The sequence below is a fragment of the Danio aesculapii genome, chromosome 4 (genome assembly GCF_903798145.1).
Source record: "Danio aesculapii chromosome 4, fDanAes4.1, whole genome shotgun sequence".
In the NCBI taxonomy this organism is placed as follows: Eukaryota; Metazoa; Chordata; class Actinopteri; order Cypriniformes; family Danionidae; genus Danio; species Danio aesculapii.
The window spans coordinates 25,006,154-25,024,120 of NC_079438.1; the positions used below are offsets into that span (position 1 = coordinate 25,006,154).

Genomic DNA, 17,967 nt, shown 5'->3' on the forward strand with positions numbered 1-17,967 from the left:
TATCTGGTAATTCTGCAGCTCATAGATCCTGCTCCACTGACAGAAGCTGCCTTTTTATTTTCACATGATTATGAATGAATGAATGTGCACCAGTACAGAGTGGCTTTTACCACACAATATGACTCAGATCAGAGGAGTATTGCACACAAGAAGATTTAAGAAAGCCAGGATTTCAGAAAAAGTGCAGCTTGACCGGCTTTAGGAACCACCGATCAGTTTTCACTCATTTTGGGAATCACCGGTCAAGTAAACACTACAAAGAACATAAAAATGTGCCAAAACAGCTGCTTGAAAGCCACACACACACACACACACACACACACACACACACACGCACACACACACACACACACACACACACATTGTACAGTTCTTCAGCAGAAAGAACTAGAAGAGGAGTGAAGTATTAAAGTATCTGTATTCACAATAAATCTTCAAAAAAGGCCAGTGATGCTCCACATACTTGAGTTTGTCCAGTGTATAGTTTGGATCCTCCAGTTGTTCAGAGAGCAGCTTGACTCCTGAATCTCCTGGATGATTGTAGCTCAGATCCAGCTCTCTCAGGTGTGAGGGGTTTGAAGTCAGAGCTGAAGACAGAAAACCACAGCCTTCCTCTGTCATCATACAGCCAGACAATCTACAAACACAGCAATAGTCCACATCACACAGTTGGACAATCACACATCTCTTTGTGTTGTGAAGATGCTGACTGCTGTTTCTGCTCATGTCAACAGCAGTGATGAGCACACACACACATCCTGATTAGCTCTCCTTATTGATCAAGCCCTGAGATCTCAAATTGAGTTTTAATGAGGTTCGACTCCAAGCCAAGACAGAGTGCAAAGAGATTTGTTCTCAAGTTATAGACTAAATATGACTAAATTGAGAATTAAGAATTTGAAAAACTCATTTCTCCAATCTTCAACGTTTTACTTTTGTAAAGAATCCACTGAATAATTTAAGAAGGATAATAATCCAAAAGATCATTTTCAACAGAAAGTTGTGGACATTTAGAAAATGGAAGTTAAGTTACATGTGAGATTGCAGTTTAACACACTTCAGTAGAATCTGAACAGAATAGCAGACTTACCAATCCAGCTGAAGTGTTCATCTAAGTGTCAGCTATACACTGTAAAAAAAATATCGTAAAAAAAAAAGGTCAAATGGCTGGCAGCTACGGCTGCCAAACAAAAACCATAATATTACGGTAAAATTTCTTTCTTGAAATAAAGTGCAAAAAATAATAAATCTACAGATATTTTCATTAAAATGTTTACAAAAAAACACTGTTATTTTACAGACTTTTCCTAGATTATTACGATCAAATCCGTTCAACAAAGTTACACACTAAGAGTTTTACGGAGAAACACTGTTATTTCACAAACTTTTCCTAGATTTTTATGATCGAACACCATCAATAAAGTGACTGCACTAAAAGTTCAAGACAAAACAATGTTATTTAAAAGAATTTTCTCTCTCAACCCATTACAATTAAACACCTTTAATAAAATGCCAAGACATGCTTTGTCGTAATTTAACAGTTTTATTTTGGATCAAAAACATCTGGAAAAAACAAACGAGATACAACTGATGAAAATTCTCACAACTTTAAGATTACAGTTTTTGCATTTGATTGAATAGTAATTATGTAAAACATGTAGAGGTTTAAGTTATATGGAATAATTCAGTTACAAATCTTAAATGAAATGGAACTGTAATGTGAAGGGGATGCTGACAAAGCAGTGCAGATTCAAATGCAGGTTTATTACACAGAGATGGTCAGGCAAGCAACAGTCAACACAGGGGCAAACCGATGTATGCAGGGAATCCAGAGTCATGGTCAAATAACAGCCAAATGGTCAGTCCAAGCAGCAAACCACATAAACAATTACCAAACAAAGCACAGCAAAAGGAAAAACCCGCATCATAATGTTCACAGTAACAGCATAACAAGACTTAGCAATTGGTGCGTGCATCTGTGCTGCTTTTAAAGTCCATGTAATCAGTTCATAACGATCCTCCGACTGTGTGTGTGCAATCAGCGGAATCCGGAACAGGTGCATGTGAGCGGAATTTATCTATTTTATTTTTTGAACGGAATTGATTGTAATAATCTAGGAAAAGTCTGTAAAATAACAGTGTTTTTCTGTAAACATTTTAATGAAAATATCTGTAGACTTATTATTTTTTGTACTTTATTTCAAGAAAGAAATTTTACCATAATTTTATGGTTTTTGTTTGGCAGCCGTAGCTGCCAGTCATTTGACCCTTTTTTAAAGATTTTTATTTTTTTTACAGAGCAAATAATTACAAATTATTACTTTAATTTTACGTAATTTTAAATGTACTTCAAAAAAACTGGAAAAAACACTGTGTAAATAATACAGCAATTGTATTGTATAAAACAGGAAAATTGCTGTAATGTGTCTTTAATTATATAGTACATAAAATAACAGTCAAGCTGTTAATTTACAAATATTGTTTGTAATTTTTACGGACTTTTGAATATAATTTAAAATAACAGAAAAAATACTGTATAAATAATACTGTAATTTCCCTGTATAAAAAACAAAAACGTCAGTAATTTGTTTTTAATGATAAAGTACCTAAAATGAAAGTCAAACTGTTAATTTAGAAAGATTGTTTTTCATTTTACTAAGCTTTGAATTTAATTTGAAATGACAAAAAAAATACTGTAAAAAATTTAGAGATATTTTCTGTAAAATTAGGTTTTTTTTACAGTGTACAATATATATTTATATTTGTCACTGATTCTTCAGATATTGGACAAAACATGTCCAGCTATTGTAAAAGCTAAAAAATGAAAATATGTTCATTTTAAATACATTATTAATAGAATATTTAGCACAATTATTCCCTCTGATTTAATTTGACCATTTATTCTTGTGGTTCAGTCATTCACAAGCATTAAAATGAATATAAATGTTATTTAAATGATGGAGAATATATTGATAAGGAAATATCAGTTTACCTCTGCATACCACATCAGTGTCTTTATGAATATATGACATATATATATATATAGATATGTATTACCCATGTAATGATTTATGTTTTATTTTTGTAAAAATGAGTCAGAAACTATTATTAAATGACTGTTTCAGTTGTAATTACACCAAACTATTCTGGTTCCTCGTTATCTCATAATTATATTTTATTGTTCTGTACATTTATCATTATACCTGATTGTTTATGGATTGTGAAGTAAAATTCTTACACTATTTGGAAAACATCACATTCACAGAACACAATGTATGCTAACTGATCTTGAATCTGTGAACTCTTTTCCACCGATCTAAAGGTTTTAATGATTCCCTGATTTCAGTCATTTAAGATATTTAAGTTCTCTGTATTTAATTTGAAAATTCCCTTTTATAATGGTTTGTGTGTAACTATGTATTCCCTTATGCTATTTCCCTTTAAACATATAATAAAAGAACAAAGAAATAAATAAATAAAAGCTGCTAAGTTAGATTTTTTACTGATAATAATAAATCATTTCTCACAACCAAGACACGTCAACCCTGTCTTTCAGTTAGTAGTATAGTATTCCAATAGTATTAAACATCTGTATTGTAAATGAGTGATCATTGTATAATCAAAACATTTCATTAAAGCGGTCCTATTCTTGTCTTAGGACAATTTAGAAAAGCTTTTTGAATCATTTCAAATGTTGACTACTGTATATATACAATGCACAGCATTAATAAATACACTGCCTTAAAAAAATCTATCTATCTATCTATCTATCTATCTATCTATCTATCTATCTATATATATATACATATATATATTTCTAATAGCGAATATAGACAAACAGATATATTGATTAAAATAAGTTTGAAAACACCTTCAGAAATAGAAAGATAAAACATGTAAATTCAAATTATGTGTTGCAAACAATGAATAAATGACAAACTACACCATTTTAACTAAATGCAATACTGTTTCATGGTGTTCTTGATTTTTCATCTGTTTAAACATTATTCATTTGTGTTTGCTGTTTTTCTTCACTGTGATCTGAAGTTATTTTGTTCATTAGTTCCAGTTTTGCCTTTGGTACTGACTAATCTATTGTATATACACACTTATTGAATATTATTGAACAGCATCATATAGAAAATAATAATATAACAGAGAGATCTGTATGAGGTGTACTCATTTATATATAAATCTCTAATCTTATTTTATAGGTTCAACATTGCTGTAAATATTCTTCAGAGACCTCTCAGATTTCATCTCAAATACCTTCTCTAAATCTTCCTTCAACACACTCGTGCTCAGAGAAACTGCACAGATATCTTCAGCTCCAGTGGTTTGTGTTGTCTTCAGGACACACCCACAGTCAGGAGAATCTCATGCATATTCATGTCAGTGTCACTCTGTGAGCCAGTGATATTTCAGGAAATACCTGTAGATCACACATGTGTGTTTTAGTGAAGTGAAAGAGTCAAAGAGCTCAGATTGTGTTCCTGCTGCACAACAGCGTCTGTACTTCTGCATGTGAGTTTAATTCTTCTACATTACGCTTATTTGTGGAGATGATGAAGGGATTTTAGATGTGTGAGTGTGATTTAAATGTCTGATCCTGAAGATCAAATCCTCCAACACAGATTAAACACTGAGTCAAACACGGTCATTTAAACACTGTGTCTAAAAGCTTTATTTTTAATCCCTTTAAAGTGTTTGTTCTCTTCTATATCAGACTGACTCAATAGTTTCCAATAATTCAGCATTGAATATAACTCTAAACATTCAGAGTCACGGAATCAAAAGTAAAGTTAAACCAGATCTTCCAGTTGAACAGGAAGAAAAGCTGCTGAAAAACAACAAGCTGACGATCCTTAAACAAAACTGCATTTAACCCTTTCCTGTCAGAGTAACTCATTAACTAACCAAATAGCCTCTTTAATAGATAAGACATTTTAATACTAACTAAATCAACAGTTGACTAAACCTGAACTTATCTTGATAAACTCTATATAACATGCATTTATCTTAAATCAAATGTGAAATAGCTGAGGGTGTCAGATCAGGGGTTAAACCAACTGCATTCATGTAAAGGACTATATATATATATATATGATTGTTTCCCGAATGCTCTACTAATGTTTGCATTGGTGTTTTAGCTGCAGTATGGCAGAGGAGCGAGTAAAGGACTCTCTCTCAGAGAAACACAGGTATTGACTCTGTTTTTACACCATTATTTCAACACTTTCTCTGAAGAACAAAGACCAACAACAATGCACTTATTTGTGTTGCTATTGCCTGATCAAATGATGGACAAAGCTTCAGTTTAACTTCAGGAAATGTGTTTAGATCAGTCTAGATTAAAGACAGCTTGATCTGGTGTCATCTTTACCAGAGCTCAATATGTGTCATGTGTGCTGTTTAAAGTCCTGTACAACATCAGAGTTAAAGCTGACCACAGAACAGTTTCAGTGTTTATAGAGGAGGGAAAACGACCATAAATGTATAGTTCAGTGAAGGACATTATAAAGTATTTTTGTCTCTCAGACTCAGAGATTATATTAATATCTATAGATACACATTAATGTTTAGTGTTTTATATCTCCTCATCTGGTTTCTGTGGTCAGTTTTTACTCTACAGGTTCCATCACAAGGTTTTAGAGTCAAATGTGTTTTCAGTGAAGCTGAGATTGTGCAGAATGGGAAAGCAGCACATAACTCGTCTGTTTACCCATGATTCCTGTGTAGCAGACCTGATCAGACAGACCTTCAGTCAACTATTAGTGCTGAATTAAACTGAACAAACTCATATTTCTCTGTTAAACTCTTGTAAAGAAGACTGAAGTTTCTCCTGCAGTTTATTCCTCTGGTGTGTTTGTGTATTCAGTGTGAGATCAGGATCACGTGTGTCCAGCTCTGTGTCTCTGAAGAGTGACTGGTCAATACGTCCTCCACCAGACCTCAGTGAGAAAACACCATCATCTACCAAAAGGTATTGTGTGTTTTACATTATTGTAAATTACACAAAACTGTCAATCACTGTCATTCATAACACTTCTATTATTACCTATTAGGCACATTTGAAGGTAAAAATCAGCCAAAAAAATCTGCCATCAGCCAGCTCGAAATTACTCGCCAAGAGGACCGTTCGTGGTCACTCAACGAGTGTCGGAGCTCAATTTTGAAGTGGCGCAGACGCACAGGGGCGGGGCATGCCAAATTTACCATCTAAATTTATTAAAGCTGTATCTATTAAAGGATCCAGAGGCGGTGATGCTGGCGACTGTAGTTAAACCAGTGGTTCTCAAACTTTTTTAACCAAGTACCACCTGAGAAAAAAATCTGTCTCTCCAAGTACCACCATAATGACCGGTATTGAAATACAGTAGCATATGGCTAATTAAGCAGCTACAGTTGTGCACTGTTCAAAAATGAGGCAGATTATTGCCTATTATTAAAAATATGTATTATATATATATATATATATATATATATATATATATATATATATATATATATATATATATATATATATACATACATACACACACACACACACACACACACTTTCTGACAATAGCCATATGGCCATAGAGACACTTTTTGTCCATTTTTAAACAATGTTTTCAAGCTTTGAAAGGTTTAATTAAAATATATGATGAAAATATTTAAATTTAGTCTTTTATTTACATATTTTACACAATTCTTCTTATTTGCTCATTCTTTACAATATGGCAAATTTGTTTCTTAAATAGCTGTACATCACATGGAGATTTTATTTTACACTTGATCTTAAACTAAAATAATAGACAAGTACACTGTCAGTAATAAAATAATAAAACAAATGACTTGGTTTCACTTGAGGTATTTGAAATATGACAACACTACATTTATCAAAGCAGTGTTTTAAGAGTGACAACAGATTGCTTTGACCTGTAATGCCTGTACAATTTAATGATGCTTTAAGACAGATCAGGATACAGCTATTTTGTATAAATCACACAAATACCTCAACAGAAACATTTTCAGCATAATTCTTTTGTCGGAAAGAAATAAAGAAGTTCCTCCTTTAAAAGTAAGTTTCACTTCACGATACAGCCAAATAAGAAGTCTGTTAGCATTGTCATCTGTCATGCATTGATCTAATTCTAAATACTTGACAGTTTTTGACTAAATTTAGTTTATTAAGGAGCAAAGATAAATAATGTCTACTTTAATAGCGAAGAGATCGCGATATATACAGTCTGAGCACACACGCAATGATGATGAGAGGACTTGCAGTTCATTTGAAGTTTTGCGATTACCATACATGACTGCGCTCTTGTGTTCAAATAAAGCACTCGCGACATTTGCAGAAATGAGTAATTGCGCAATACCTGCATTCCCGCGCCGACATTCAGACTGTATTAGAAGAGTGACAGGTCAGAGGCGAGTCAACTTGCTGTCGGAGAGAAGAGAGATCTGTAGATCGTCAAAATGGCGGTAAGTATGTCCGTGGCTTAATTACTCTTGCTAATACCATAGACATCTCTATAGTGAAAACATCTGAAAAGCATTATTCCAATAAAACCTTTGTTTTTAGGTTGTTTTTTCTGTCTCAGCAACACATTAATGTCTTTGTCCCGCCCTTATGTTTCACGCAAAACTAGACAAGGTCGACTGTGATTGGCCACTTTTCACATCAGTCAAATCATCACTTCAGAAGCAATTCTTAAGCTTCGGAAACTGATTTTTAGCAGCTTATGACACAAAATAAAATAGACATTCTAAGCACAGCACTGTGCTCGTACGCTTCAGGGAACAGCCAATGCTGATCACATCCATGTTATCGTACATATCAAAGGATTAAAAGTGTTCATTATTTCTTTCATTATTACTTCGCGTATCACTAGGAGGAAGCCCACGCACCAGTAGTGGTACCCATACCACAGTTTGAGAACCACTGACTTAGATGGTAGTGGTGGCTCACTAACATCCGGTGACTCCAGCAGGAATTCGCGGATGTGTTCTCACCCCTGCCCAGTTGAACCAAATCTGATTCAGCACCCTATCGAGACCGAACCAGGTGTTGTAGTTAAAACACATCTGTACCGTTGTTGCCTGAACACACACAAAAAAAGTGGTTCAGGAAGAATTGAAGATGCTGGATATGAGGGTAGTAGAAGAATCCCACAGAGACTGGCCAAGACTGATTGACAGACAGCTCCGTATGGTTCTGTGTGGATTTTTGTAAAGTAAAATGCTGTGTCTAAATTTGATGCGTATCCAATGCTGCACTTTGCTGCTCACTTTCATCAACATTGGATTTGATAAAAGAATACTGGCAAGTTCCCCTTACGCCTCTATCCCAAGGAATAAATGCTTTTTACTAAACCCTTCGAAATACAGTTCGTTATGCTTCCATTCGGGTTCTTTGGAGCACCGGCTACGTTTCAGTGTTTAATGGACAAAATCCTTGTCTGACACTCTGCATTTGCTGCTGCCTACCTTGATGGCATCATCATTTTTAGTAATCATTTACAGCGACATTTGCAGCATCTGAGGGCGGTCCTGACAACGCTAAGACACTCTGGGCTCACGGCCAACCTGAAGAAGTGTGCAATTGGGCAAGTGTAGGTCAGGTATCTGGGCTTCCACTTGGGACACAGGGAGGTGCGGCCCCGAATTGACAAAACTGCAGCAGTTGCAACCCTTTCCAAGACCTAAGACCAAAAATTGACGTGAGACAGGGGCTGGTTCATGGGCGTTTCATCCCTAATTATTCGGCCCTCCTCAGCATGTTGACTGATCTCACTAAAAAAGGAGAGCCAGATGCCGTCCAATTGTCAAAGCAGTGCCAACAGGTGTGTGTGCTGCTTGAGCTGAAAAAAAAGAAAAAGAAATAAAATATGTTTGCACTTACCTGCACTGCCGACCCTGCTTTCTTCTTTCAACATATGCCAAACCTACATATCCCAAATTTCTCACAAAAGTTACGTGAGATCTACTTCCTTCATGTCTGTCACTGTGCTGTTTATCTGATGCAGCTGAGGTGGAGACTGAGGCACAATCTGACAGGCACGTGGGAATGGTGAGCAGGGAGAACTAACTCATTTGCATTAAAGGCAAGGCCACACATATAGCTACAGTGTGTTCAGAGCTGAGAATTCTAATATTCTGAAATGTATAATAAATAAACTGACGATACAGAGGTGAGTGTCTTGGGCAAGCACTCCATAAGTAGCTAGCCGAACCTCCGCTTTGGGACAGGGGTGGTAAACAGATTGAACATCAAATCAAGGGTATCCACAACCAGCGAAAACTCAGGAGGCAAGTGACAAGCAACACAACAGGACTAGACAGCAGAGGAGGCAAGAAAATTAAAAGTGCAGGCAAAAAACAAACTAGAACAAAAATAAGAAATATTTAGGAGGGGGGGACTAGAACTCGGGAAATAAAATGAAACAAAAGGAACTAAACAAAACTACTAAAAATTAAAACAAAATGGTGAAAGGAATAAGCTTAAAATAAAACAGAAAGCGAAACACAACAACCGGAACAAAAAATAAAGAACAAAAGACTAGGTCCAGACTGGGACGGAGGATTACAAAAAAATGTCAAAATGAAAACTTGTAATTAGTCTTGAACTACAAACAGAATGAAAAATGAAAATGACAGCAACCTTGCTGAAAGAAGAATGTAGGAACTCAGCCATATTCTAAGCTGAGTTAAAACCAGCAGTCATGAAAGCCTCCTTCTTAATTAAGTCTCCTTCCGTCTCCTTCTTAATTAAGTATCGCCCAGAGCTTAATTCCAATACACATTCTCCTTCCAACTTTATAAAACAAAGGACGTGTTGTAAGCATCAGTTAATAATTGATGGCCCATCGGGAAAATCCAGCCATTTGTTCCTCACATGACTATGTTAATTAACTTGCACCCAAAAGAAGAAAGACACATGTGTGTCTCTTCGAGCGCGTGATCTTCCCCCTTCCCTCGTGCTGTAAAGGAGATAACGCTCATATTGTTTTGGTACAAAAAGCCAGCACAATTTTTGGACATTTCACGTTTAAAAGTGTGTTTGCTCTAATGTTTTGTTGCTAATAGTTGTGTATGTTTTACTACGTATGTAAGCAAGTATGTTCACTATGGGGTGCATGTAAATGAAACGTCGTAGCATGTGTAACGCATGTAATTAACTGTATTTGATAAAGGCTGTGATGTTTGATGTCAAAATAAAGCTATAAGGCTTAAGAGAACATTGCTTTAAATGATAAAACTGTATCTGCAAATAATAGTCAATTACAGAGCTTTATTGAGTTTTGATAACAGTAATGTGAAGTTTTATGTCACGGGCCTTCCCCTCCCTGTCGGAGACAACAAGGGAAAAGAGGGAGGGTAGACTCGCGAAGTAGCTGTGCCATTGGACAGTCACAGAGTGGGCTGGTCTAAATTCCGGCCACTATAAAACTTCGAAGAGGTAAAAGTCTCTTGTCTGTCTTTGTGTCTTTCGATGGCTTCACGAGGGGTTTCTACGCACAAACTTTGCGTTGCACGCTTCCCGTCTTTACAACACGCCTGCCGGACATCGCTCTTGGAAGAACTACCCGTGTAAAGCCTGCGTCTGTCCGCCGTTACATCACTAAGGCAACGAGACCCGTTCACAGAAGCTCCAGCTGCTTCTGTGTACGTTCCGACTCGCATGAACTCAGTCTGACCCTGTTCTGCTCGTATAACCGCTTTCCCGTGAACACTCGAACGCAGCCCCATCCAGCAGTAGGGTCAGTCATTCGACTTCTCTGAACTCTTACTTCCTAAGTCTCAGAATTCTGCCGGAGCAGTCACTGGAAGAATTCCCATTCGACAAATTTCCCACGTGCTGACGTCAAACTCTCCGTCACCGGGACAGGGAGTCCCACGCTCCAGAAGACGAAGGAAAACCCTCTCCAACAAAGGACATCCCCGCCACGTCAACGCGCTGCAACCAAACGGCTTCGCCGGAGTTTCCCTCAACCAGCTGACGAGTGTGACTGGTCAACAAAACGCAAGTAACACAAACAACGTTCAATCCTTGCTGAGGCTGGTGTTAAATTTAAGTAATAAACCTTAGTCAGATTATCTGCTTGGTGGTTTTCTCAGGTTGCAATGCTAAGAACTTAGCAAGTGCGAGACGTTTGGGACTCTTTGTTGTTCATCCTCAGTCATTCACCCATTCCAGAACTGTGTGTGTGTGTGTGTGTGTGTATCTGTACGTTGTCCTGTAGAGTAGTGTACTGTGTGTTTAGCTTAATAAACTTGTGTTTCATTTTAAGATCCTTGTCGGAGTTGTATGTGTTTCTAAGTTACTGCCTCAGCTATATGGTCTTGCTACCTTGCTGGTATAAATACTGAAATCCTGTTTTATATTATTATTGTTGGCCACGTAATAATATAACATAGATTTACTAAAGCTAAAATCACGCTGCTTACTTCTATTAGGGTGGACCAATAGATGACGTAAGTGTACGTGTTAACCTGTTTCTGACTGTGAATCAGTCATTTTAATCTTCTGATTCGAATCCCCGAGAATTAATTTGAATTAATTAGAATTTATGAGCTAATTCTTAGAGTACCGGACATATTAGATGGTCCAGGTACTACAAGAAAAACAAATAAACAGAATCCAAAGGATAAATGAATTCGAGATAAAGATTTCGAGTACTAGACTAAGGCTAGACAAAAGAAACAAAAACAGACTATATAAAAAACCTCTATCAAGCACTAAACAAGATTAGCGACAAGCACACAAAAGATAGTATGATAAACCGGCAAGGACAAGTGGAAAATGAACTCATTATGAAGGGAGTAGAGAGCACGAGGAACAGGTGAACATAATTAGACAAACAAGGACTAAACAAGGGGGCGAGGCATAGGAAAACAAGGAGGCGGGACAAGGGGAGCACATGGCTAACACAACAAAAGAGACAACCATGTGCTTATACACAAAACAAACAAAGAGACATTAAACACAGACAGGAGTGACAGGACGGTAAGGGCTGGATCCTGACAGGTATATAAATCTTCTGACTTGGAATTGTTTGGAATGTATCCATCAATAATCCTGATAAGGATAGATATCTGACCATAAAACATTTCTTTACTGTTTGCGACTTTAAAACTTTAAATAATGCATCTGAAAAAAACTCTGGTAGTAATATGTCCTCTTTGTAATGGTGAGTTTGTAATAAAGAGACAGAAGATCCATCTGCTGAATCTAATAAATAAAAATACAAATGTCAAGGTGAAGATCAGAGCGAAAACAAAATAATACAAGTAACAAGGTGGAAGACAAACGGCAAAATTATAATTCACAGAGCAGAGAGACAGAGATGCAAACACAACGGACCACATTTATAAATCCAACACTGAAACAAGTGCAGATCTGGACACAGAAATCAACTTATGACTAGGTTCATGTGTGATTTATGAAACCTTCACAAGCAGACAGACCCATCTTTCCAGGATCTTTAAATGTTTATAAATGTGGCAACTGAAAACGGTCATGATTTGAACATAAAGCCCTTAAATATTTATGTCTTAGACGCCTCGCTCCTAGAGTTTATGACATAGATAAACATAACCTGGACAAAAAGAGGAACTTCTCACAGAGAGAGAGAGAGAGAGAGAGCACAGATCAGTAATGTGAAAGTGAAAGTAATGAAAGCATAAGCTTCAGCTTTGACGTTCAGACAATCCAACAGTGGCGGTAATGTGAAAATAATGAGCACATAACCTTCTTAAAAATCATAAAGCAGTCTTACCACTGACATTTGGCCACCTTGTGATTTTTCCAGTACATAAAACTTGGTATATTAAACTTATCACATGTTTCCATGTTTAGTAATAGCCTATAACTATAATTCTACTAAATAAGACACTCACAAATGGATGCAATTTATTAGCACTCACTGCTGGTAAAAGAAAAACATAGACATTTTTACTTTTTTCTTTCTTTCATTTTCTTTTTTTGACACACATATTATTATTTTTTTGCCATCAAGTGTCAGTCAATCTTCAAAAACCACCTTTTTACAAATTCATAACACTATTATTATTACCTAGTGGGCATTTTAGAAGGTTTTTAATGTTTAAAGTGTGTTAGCCTAATGCAAATGATCTTACACCAAAACCCCACGTTAGCCAACATTTATTGGACCATTTTCAGATCTATTTAATAGCCTAATATTATTGTAAAGAGAAATCACACCAACATTTCAGTGGTCTCATTTATAAACATGGTGTATGGGCAAAAGAGAGTGAGAGTGAAAAAGAGTGCAAAGAGAGTGGTGGGCTGGGATTCACATATTCAGAAGAGTATAATAAATGATCTGATTGTGATCTGAAACTTTACACATTAAAGATTTATCTTACACCTTGAACAACACCTTGAGGTTGTGACGCTCCTTTTTCTCTGGTGTGTTTGTGTCTTCAGTGTGAGATCAGGATCACGTGTGTCCAGCTCTGTGTCTCTAAAAAGTAACGGCTTTCTTGGATGTCCCCTTGTTACATCCTTTTTTGAGCCATGGGGCATAACCATGAGGTCTACTTATTGATTCTTTGTGTTGTTGTTGTTCCTGCAGTGTGGATAGAGATGATCAGACTGGAGACCTGCAGCAGGATTCACTCCAACCAGAACATGATGAACTTCAGAGAGTCAAAGAGCAGCACAAAACCAGCATGAAGAACAAATATGAGAGATTATTTGACGGAATCAACCATCGAGAGACTCAAACCCTCCTGAACAGGATCTACACACAGCTCTACGTCATAGAAGGAGAGAGCGAAGGAGTGAATGAAGAACATGAGGTTTTACAGATGGAGAAATCAGCCAGAACAAAACCCTTACAACACACTCCAGTCTACTGCAATGACATCTTTAAAGCCTCAGCTGGAGCAGGACATGAGGAGAAGATCAAGAAGGAGAAAGCCCAGATCAAGACTGTTCTCACTAAAGGCATCGCTGGAATTGGGAAAACCGTCTCTGTGCAGAAGTTCATTCTGGACTGGGCCGAGGGAAAAGACAATCAGGATGTAGATTTCATGTTTGTGCTTCCATTTCGAGAGCTGAACTTGATCAGAGATCATCAGTACAGTCTTCACAGACTTCTGCTGGACTTTCATCCTGAACTTAAAGATCTGGAGCCTGAGATTTATGAGCAGTGTAGAGTTGTGTTCATCTTTGATGGTCTGGATGAAAGCAGAATCACACTGAACTTTTCAGATGAGGAGAAAGTTTGTGCTGTGACTGAATCTTCATCAGATGAGGAGAAAGTTTGTGTTGTGACTGAATCTTCATCAGTAGCTGTGTTGATGTGGAGCCTCCTGAAAGGAGATCTGCTTCCCTCTGCTCTCATCTGGATCACCTCCAGACCAGCAGCAGCCCATCAGATCCCCTCCAGATACATCAACCGTCTAACAGAAATTCAGGGATTCACTGAGCCTCAGAAGGAGGAATATTTCAGGAAGAGAATCAGCGACGAGCATCAAGCCAGCAGAATCATCTCCCACATCAGAAGAGCAAGAAGCCTCCAGATCATGTGCCACATACCTGTCTTCTGCTGGATCTCCTCCACTGTGCTTCAGAAGCTCCTGGAAGAAGATCTGAGAGCAGAAATCCCGCAAACTCTGACTGAGATGTACATCCACTTCCTGCTGATTCAGATCAACATGAGGAAGCAGAAGTATGAAGAGAGAGATCCAGAGAAACTCCTGCAGTCCAGCAGAGGAGTGATCCTCAACTTGCTGAAGTGGCTTTCAGACAGCTGATGAAGGGCAATGTGATGTTCTATGAGGAGGACCTGATTGAGAGCGGCATAGACGTCACTGACGCCTCAGTGTATTCTGGGATCTGCACTGAGATCTTCAAGGAGGAATCTGTGATTCATCAGAAGAAAGTCTACAAGCTTCATCCATCTCAGCTTTCAGGAGTTTCTGGCTGCTTTCTTTGTGTTTTACTGCCATTTAACAAAGAAGAGAGAACCACTGGAGTTGATTATGAGAGAGAATATTCATATAATCAATATCTACAGGCCAGCTCTGAGAAGTCTCTGTATGATCTGCTCAGATCAGCAGTAGATAAAGCTGTCAGGAGTAGTAATGGTCATCTGGATCTGTACCTGCGGTTCCTGCTGGGCATCTCACTGGACTCCAATCAGAGACTCTTCCAGGATCTGCTGACACACACAGAGGAGAGCTCAGAGAGCATCAGGAGAATCACACAGGACATTAAAGACAAGATCAAGAGAGATCACCGACTCTCAGCTGAAAGATCCATCAATCTGTTCCTCTGTCTTCTGGAGGTGAAAGATCAGGACTCTGGCCAGAGAGATTCAGGAGTTTGTGAAATCAGACAAACACTCAGAGGAGGAACTCTCTCCTGCTCACTGCTCAACAATCTCCTACATGATTGAGATGTCAGAGGAGCCGCTGGATGAGTTTGACTCTAATAAATTCAACACATCAGATGAGGGAAGACGGAGACTGATTCCAGCTGTGAGAAACTGCAGAAGAGCTCTGTGAGTATTCATTCATTGATCACAGAAGACACACATCAGTCTGCACTGAAGACTTAGATCAGTTTAGTGAATCACTGCCCTGCTTTAACAGAGAATCTTTAGCTGGCCATATCGTCCCCCTGTGAGATCGCTGATACACCATATTACTGCATGGGGACGCGGCAGTGTTCTGTTTCCTTATTTGCTCATTCATTTCATCATTTCTAAACGTATTTAACAAACTTTTCTTGACTTTTAACTCACACAAACAACATTTGTACTTATTAAATAATCTACTTCATTTGCTTTACATTTTATCCTGGAAAATAACTAAAATCCCTGTAAATCCCTGTGCTGCTCCAGCTAAATAGGACATTTGTATTTGCTCAAATCTAACACAGTGTTGCTCTTGGATTATTGTGTTAGTTTTCTGATCAAAGAAATAGTGTAGTTTTAGACACAGTATTGCCGTCTCGCTGCAGACATGCCTCTAATATTACATTTACTGTAGGCCTAAACACTAAACTTTACACTGAGCTCAGTAAAATGCTCTTTGATTAGTTATTACTTTAGTTTAATGTAGTTTAAAACAATAAATAAATAAAAAGAAGATATGTTTAAATGAAATAAATAGACTTGTTCTGAGGCATGAGGGTTATATGAGGGCCCAATGTTCACTGGTGGGGGTTACAGCCCAACACCATGGTACAAAACCATGTGGTAGCCTGACTGCCATTAAGTACTGAGATGATATCCTCAAACCCCTTGTGGGACAATATACGATGTGGTTGGGGCTGGGTTCCTCCTAATGCTAATGCTGGACCTCATGTGTCTGGAGTGTGTCAGCAAAGCCTGCAATTCACTGTAGTTTTGAGTGTGACTCCAAATCCAGACCTCCATGGGTTAATATATTTGATTTCCAGTGATCATTTCTGTGTGATTTTGTTGTCAGCACATTCAACTGTGTAAAGAACAAAGTATTTAATAAGAATATTTCATTAATTCAGATCTAGTTATTTTAGTGTTCCCTTTATTTTTTGAGCAGTATATATATATATAAAGTTTATTTTCAGTGTTACTTTTATCAGTGTAGACTGGATTCATGAACACTCAACAGTGCTCATTTCTTACTGCTGATTTTGTTGCTCTTTGTCCTCAGGCTACAGAGCTGTAATCTCACTGTTCAGTGCTGTGAGAGTTTGTCTTCAGCTCTACAATCCTCAAACTGTGTCCTGAGAGAGCTGGAGCTGAGTAACAATGACCTACAGGATTCAGGAGTGAAGCTTCTCTCTGATGGACTGAAGAGTCAACACTGTAAACTGGAGACACTGAGGTAAATGATTCTCCACTCAACAGCGACTACAACAAGATGGTTTCATATTGGGTTACCAACTGTGGAGCCTCTTTCAGTGGATTAGCAGAAGAAGAAACAAAACATTTACAGGGATGTGATTTCAATCGTAACTATAATAATGTATGTTTATCTGTAAATATATTTAAAAACATTAGTTAGTATATTACAAAATGTTGCACTTTCAGAGCTTCTCTTTTTCCAATATACCCAAATATGATTAAGAGTTAAAGGAATCCCTTTATTTTAAAGATCATCTGAATTCAATTATTTATCCATATTTTATTTTTGTGTCATGAATATTGAGGTGTTTCTCACCTGACAGAATAAAAGTCCCCTGATGGTCCATCAGTGTGAATGTGACTGTCAGGCTGGTGAAAGAGACATTAAGAGAGTGGGTTTGTGTTTGTTTGAGTTTATTTACATCATCGTCCACAATATAATATACAAATGAATATCGGGTCCTTTTCTATTGCTCTTTATACAATAAAGTTTGATCTACAAGCTGAAGTTTGTGACTGTCAGGGCTGTAGTACTCGAGTCCGGACTCAAGACGTTTCTTTCTATAGTCTAGGACTCGCTAATATTCAGACATGAACTTGGTCCAGCAATAGCCATTGGTTGAGTGTGTTTGTCTGGAAACATCACTGTTAAATCCACTGTGAGCCTAGAATGGGCATTGACACTCTCGTGTTATACACTTGTCTGCGGCTGCGTCATATTGCTCCTCCTCCATATGAGTGCCCTGTTTAAGTGCGCATCAGTCACTGTCACTCAGACACATGTGGAACACCGCTCTATTTCTTAATACTCCTGGCTGCTAAAGCTAAACTAATGGAGGTGATGTTTAGCTGAGAGCTAGCTGACGTTAACTGCTAGCATGTTCCATCCTAAACATAAGAGTTAGCATTTGCATTGATTAGAAAGCAGTGAAAGTAATATAATATAATGTATGTCTGATATCTGCAAATTTAGGGAGTATCGACACCTGATTAGGGCTGGGCCATGTGTGTTTGATTAGATAAGGTTAGATTAGATTAGATAATCCACATTATTGGGGAGAGATCATATACTGAAGTTATCAAGATATTATTAAAGGCGATTATTAATAAA

General features: G+C 37.5%; 2 pseudogenes; one reads left to right on the top strand and one right to left on the bottom strand.

Annotated features, from left to right (window-relative positions):
- Positions 1–17,967, top strand: part of LOC130222307 (NACHT, LRR and PYD domains-containing protein 12-like) — a 339,313-nt pseudogene that overhangs the window by 318,428 nt on the left and 2,918 nt on the right.
- LOC130222311 (zinc finger protein 850-like) overlaps positions 1–17,967 on the bottom strand; it is a 535,728-nt pseudogene that overhangs the window by 300,928 nt on the left and 216,833 nt on the right.